A 6,507-nucleotide genomic window follows, 5' to 3' on the forward strand; every position below is an offset into this window, starting at 1 on the left:
TCAGACCTACCATTTATCAGCTCAAACATCCAACGACATGAACGCTTCAAAAGCATCAGCATCAGCTCTTCTCTGACAGCATGATGGGAGTTTCTAAAATTAAATTAATTAATCCCATGCAAACATACACCTATCTGGAACAACCCTGACATATTACAAAACAATAATATGATAAACTTTTCAGATTGGAGTGGTAAAGGAATCAAATACTTTGAACATATATTAGAAGGAACAGAATTTATTTCATTTGACAGACTAGTTACACAATATGGGATCAACAAGAAAAGATTTTTAGAATATCAACAAATTAAATCCATAGTAAAAAAGAAATTTAAACCCGGTCAAGTTGAACTACAAACACCACCAAGTGTGGTACAACTTCTTACTCTTAATACCCCCAAATTACTTTCCAAAATATACAGAATGCTTTCTAAAACAGATGAATCAATATCACTTCCTATTGCAAAATGGGAAGCGGATTTATCAGTTAACTTAGACCAAAACTTCTGGTCTCAGATATGCTTAAACACCTTTCATTTAATTAGAACTCCCAATCTTCAATTAATTCAATAAAAAATACTACATAGAGTGCACTATACAGGTCATCGGATGTTCAAGATGGGCTTTACGTCTACCAACAACTGCTCACACTGCCAAACCAATTCACCGGACAATTATATATATATATTTTCTCTCTTGGCTCTCGGAGGAGGCGGACGCACTTTTTCTCCTCTCCTCTCCCTTATCTTCCCTGCTTATGTCCTTGTCTAGTCTCGTGTTTTTTTGTATTACTTTCCCTGGAACACTCTCTCACAGTCTGTTTCTAAAACCTAAAGAGAATTATGGATTTGATCAACTGGTCTCAGAATGCTATTTGACACCCTTTCCTCAACGAGAAGTCTGGGCTCGGGAGAGCCCGAGTGCCCTGGAGGGACTTTCCCTGCCGGATACACGATGGACAGGTGGCAGAAATGGAGGGCCGTGTGCCTGGCGGGACTGTCGATCGAGGATGCTGAAGATATCTACCTATTCAGAACCATGATAACAGGGTTCTTGATGATCGGAGCTGGCTTGGCCCTGGCTTATCAGAGAATTAAGACAGGGGAACCGGCTGTTCAAACCCCCCCAAGGCTGCCCGCTGGGATTGAAACGTCGGGACGAGGCGCAACTTCTCAGAACAGGCTCATTGAGAGCAGCAAGGTTGGAGACGCTTGGAGACGCTTACAGCTGCCGTGAATACTCAAAATAACACCTCTGAACGTATATTGGGTTACATCAAGGAGAGGCCTGCTCAAAATAACACCTTTGAGCGAAAGTTGGATTACATCGTAGAACAGACGTAGAACGTCGTGAGTTCTCAGAATCGGCTATCTGAGCAAAAGAATGACAACACCACGGAACGGAAGTTTGATACCATCATGGGGAAGCTCGCAGTTCTCCAACGGGAGATTGAGAGACCAGTGTCGGAGTGTGAAAGAACAGCTTTGAAATTCTCATGAGTTGTTGCAAAAGAAAAATTACCATCATAATCCGGCTACCCCTTGTGGGCTCAAGGCTGGAGCCGAACAAAAACTCCCTGATAACGACTGTGTTGAGTCTGTTCCTTCCCATTCCATGCAAGGCCACCTGGGTTGGCTGGAAGACTGTTTACTTAGCCTGGCAGGGCGAAGGACACTGTCTCAGCTGAACTATGGACACGCGCACACATACATATACTGATACTGATAAGCACTCACTGACGCATCACCTTCCCTACCCCGGATCCAACGCCACCTCCAATGCTTAGCTCCCCTCTGATGTGGACATCGGGTCAGCTGGAGGCGCAGTCGAAGATTGCAGCGGTCCCAGATCAGATGTACACACTGGAACACTTTCCCATGTTGCTTGTCTGTGTTTATTGTGCTATGGTGTGTTGATATCTGTGCATTCCTGTATTATTCTTTTGTGTTACACATTTCGATGTTTTTTTCCACCGCTACCTAGCCTGACCTGTCTCCCCAATGTGATGTTTGTGTATTGTATGTACGGTCGGCAAGGTCTGTCATCTCGGTTGTGGGCAAAAGACCTGCAACTGACAAATAAAGGCTATCTCATCTCATATCCACCCTCTTTGGTACTGTTCGCCAGTTCAGATGCTGCCCCTGGGTGGGTCTGGGACGGGCGTGGGGTTCTGGGGGTGCTCCATCTCTTGGCTGGGGCCCTGGCTGGGCCTTGGGTCCTGGTTGGTGTGTCGCCGGGGTTGTGGGTGGGCAGGTGGGTGTATGGGGTGCCGTCAGTGCATCGAGCCACCTGGGGGGCTCTTCAACTGGTGGGGGAGGCTGTTACATCTTGCAGGAGGTCTCCTCTCTACAAGAACTCACTCTGTAGGAGGGGGAGATATAGGAGAGGTGGAGGAAGATCCCTGCCTGGGCGTCTATTGTCTTGTGTAGTCTGGAAGATGAGTGGATGACGGGGTGGGTGCAGTTTTCTCTGTGGTGGGGTCGGGTGGGCTGTCCCGGGCTCTGTGGGGCTGGGCGGTGCTGCTGAACTGGGCCCCGATCCGGATGGGCCTGGGCACCCTTTCCCTGGTGGGTTGCAGAGTATGGGGGTGCCTACTGGGGTCAGCGGGGGAGCTGGCCCCAGGGAGGGGTCACTTGCCCCTCCCTTCCTTCCCTCCCCATCTCCAGCTGCCTCCCTCTTCCCGCTCCACCACAATCACCCACACATGCAGGGCCTTGGGGTAAAGGTGTGTCACCAGGGTGCAGGGGAGGCATCCCCCCCTCTGTCCCCTTCTGGCTGCCTGTGCGTCAGTTTTATCCCACAACCTAGATATTCACATTACTCACACTCTCATAACACATACATATAGGACCTTGGGGGTGGGCACGCTACACGGAATCCAAAAGACCATCAGGGTGTACAACCTCACCCCTGGCATCGTTGCCCACCTCTCAATTTTAAATACACGTAGACATTGAGGGCTATCAGGAGGGGCTATGCGCTTACCTGCTGCTCTCTGGCAGGTAGCTCCATGCCCTCCTGGGTTTTAAATGCACCTTAGAACACACATGCATCAACCCTACATATGAGCGGGTGGAGGGGGGTTTGGAATCTTCACACACCCCCGTTCTCTGCTGCCTGTTGGAGCGGGGGGGCTAGGAAGAGGAGTTGGCCATCCGATTGGTGTCTGGAATGTGGGGCCTCCCTGCTGCTGCCAAGTCGGCGCAGTCTGTTTTTCTCCACCCCAGGGAAAAGGGTAACACTACTTGGGTCTGGGTGCAGTTTCCCACTCCAGGGGCAAGGGTACCTTAGACCTGGGGCTTAGAGTACGCTTGGGGAGTGTGATTGTGTGTACAGTGTCTATTTATGTCTGTCTCCACATTGGGTGAGTGTTGAGTAATTGCATATGAGAGCATGAGGGTGGGAATGGATGTTTGTATCTGTTGTGCCTGTTTGTCTGTGTCTATATGTCAGGTCGGGTATCAGACGCCACCTCTCTAGGGACATCTCAGGCCCTACAAGGTATGGAGGCCTATCTCCCCCCACCACTTCCCCTGCCAGTGGCAGACGCCCTCAGACATCGGTGCATTGGTGGTTTTTTGTGTCCGGGGATGGGCGTCCAGGTACACACCGGCTCACTCCTGGTGGCTGCTTGTCGGGGCCTGGAGCCTGGGGCTTGCTTGGGCCACTTCGGGGGTGGGGTGCCCTCGGCCTCTCGGCCTGGGGCTCGGTGACTCTGGCACAGCTGGCTGCCAGCGGAGCTCACGGGCACGTCACTGCAACCCCCTCCTGGCTTCTGCTCCACGGCTGCTGAGTGACCCCTCATCTGCGACTCTCCTCAGCTCTTTCTGGGATAGTGGCGCGGCTGCCCCTCTGTTGGTCTTCCTTGTCCCTTGTGTTCTGAGAGCCTCTGGATGTCTGGAGTCTTGATCTCCTCCATACCTGCTTCATGCCCTGGAGGACGGGGCTGTGGCTCCCCACACCCTCTAACAGATCATTACATGAAGGAACCTTTAAATACAAGCGCGTTCATGCTCACAGATGTACACACTGGTGCTCACACACACAAACTACACCCTTTTTGGCTCCTATCTCAAAACACACTGTGCGCTGTCCATCTTACGTGCTGCACAATAATGTTTAATATTTAGTATTTACTGTTATATTTCCATAGATCATTGTGATGTTTTTTATTATATTGTTCTTTTTTTTTCTTCTACTTGTTTTCTCTTTTTTCTTTCTCAACAGGTGATCCAGGTGATTTATATTTGTATTTTTTGTCTGCTTATTTTGTTGGTTTTTGTGGTTTGCCCTTTATCACACTGTTTTTCTTTCCCTCTTTCTTTCTCCCCTTTCTTTTCCCCAGTCAAGTCTGTCCCGTAATTAGCAAAGTGAAAATAAAATAAAATAAACAATAAAAGGTGAATCAAATAGACCATTACGGCAAGGCTGTGATGGTCCATTTGGTAAAGTAAATCCGTTGGGCATCTTTCTTCGCCTTTCGACAATAATTCTGATGGCAAAAGAGCCAAATGGGACAGGCAACAACAACAACAAGAAAAAAAACAGTGGATAAGGTGCACTAATAACTACTTGTGGGCAAATATAAAAAATGGAATTTGGCAGGTGGTGGAACCCATGGTTTTAGTTGTGCAGTTTGAGAAAAAGAGTCAGTTAGAAATAAGTCACATATAGATTTGTGACTTGTCACATATAAAATATTTTTCTTTGTGTTGAGATAAACCTATTCTTTATTATTTAACAAGCTTAAATTCAAATTATTGGTGTCTATTACCCTTGATATAACTGTACATTGAAAGTGGGAGGTTAAATAAATCAGTAAGCTCAAAAAATCCCCTGACATATGGTGTGTAGGGTGGCATAATGGAATGTTTAAGTCACCAAGAATAAGAACTCTGACTTAAGAATAAGAATAAGAATTGCTGCATTTTGGGCGGTCTATAAACAAAAACACAAAACAAACGAACAATACTTGACCTGCCAGCCCATTGTTCCTTCATTGGTGCTAGTTTTAGTCATTATGCAAATGTTCTATTTATAAGGTTGAGGAAACCTGCAGTCAGCTGAGACTGAAGAAGTCACTTGGATGAGTGACGAAACATTTTTCCCATTGAAAACGCTACATCATGATGAATGGAATCAACTTTTGGGGATTTACTTACCTGGATGATTGAGCATGCATCAAAACGAAAGGAACAATACCAATAATCACAATGTTAAGAATTTTAAGTGCAGTAAAAATACCTAAGGAAACAAAAGGACACTTAAACCATTCCTTATTAAGAAAAAATGCTAACTCCCCACCTTCAGCAGGCTTGAGAAAGATGGAGATCAATAAATTGTGCAGAGGAAGCAGCTAGATCTTGAACTTAGAAGGGCAATTATTTTTTTGTGGAATTCAGAGCAACCAGAGTAGGAGTACAACAACAACTGATGTGACTTAATTTAAAAAATATTTGCTCCCTTAGGAGGTCTGGAATAATATGCTCAGTTATTGCAAACTGGGATTATAGAGACAAGACCAAGAGCAAGGATAGGCAGCACAATATAAAGGACTGGGTGGCTAAATAGAGGCACATATGAACCTCTTAGCATTTACAATGCAAAAAGAGTTCATGGGGATAAAAGTAGCTGATGCTTGACATAAAGGTAAATGCCTATAATATCTTGCTATCATGATTATAGCTTGTGTATGTATGTCTGTATCTACCCCTATCTCCTCCTAAACAGAGCGGTCAATCTGAGCAAACCTTTGCACAAACATCATAACACAAACAGCAATGATTAAAATCTATAGTTTAAAAAAAGATTTGTTTTAACTTATTCTTTTGATTTTCAGATTTATTTCATCAGGATATTTTAACCATCCCACTGTAAATTTGAGGGTCTCTGCTTGCATTTCTTTCATGTGTCACATTCAACATATACTGTCTGTACTTAATGGTTACCAAAATCTGTGTCTGCAACAGAACTGCATCGCTAAATTTTGTGTCAAATTGTATTTTTATTTGAAATATTTTGTGGATCTCCTCCGTGAATCGCAACCTTATCGTGGTGGAGGGGTTTGTGTGTCCCAGGGATCCCAGGGGCTATGTTGTCTGGGGGCTTTTGCCCCCTGGTAGGGTCTCCCATGGCAAATTGGTCCTGGGTGAGGGACCAGACAAAGAGCGATTCAAAAGACCCTTATGAAAAAAACACAGAGGGAACAGTTTACCCTGCCCGGGATAGGGTTACCGGGGCCCCGCCCTGGAGCCAGGCCCGGGGAGGGTGCCCGAGGGCGAGCGTCTGGTGGCCGGGCCTTAATCCATGGGGCCCGGCCGGGCACAGCCCGAAGAGGAGACATGGGCCCATCCTCCCGCAGGCCCACCACCCGCAGGAGGCGCCATAGGGGTCGGGTGCATTGTGTGCCGGGTGGCGGCCAGGAGCGGAGGCCCTGGCGGACTGACCCCTGGCTGCCAAGACTGGCAATAGGGACATGGAATGTCACCTCTCTGGTGGGGAAGGAGC

The 6,507-nt window shown here is 47.0% G+C and overlaps 1 pseudogene; it reads left to right on the forward strand.

Moving 5' to 3' along the window:
* Nucleotides 1-842: 842 nt before the first annotated feature.
* On the forward strand, nucleotides 843-1,499 carry LOC148102200 (uncharacterized; annotated as a pseudogene).
* The last annotated feature ends 5,008 nt before the right edge of the window (nucleotides 1,500-6,507 follow it).

Source organism: Neolamprologus brichardi, chromosome 7 (assembly GCF_056152115.1).
Source record: "Neolamprologus brichardi isolate AB-2024 chromosome 7, ASM5615211v1, whole genome shotgun sequence".
NCBI lineage: Eukaryota > Metazoa > Chordata > Actinopteri > Cichliformes > Cichlidae > Neolamprologus > Neolamprologus brichardi.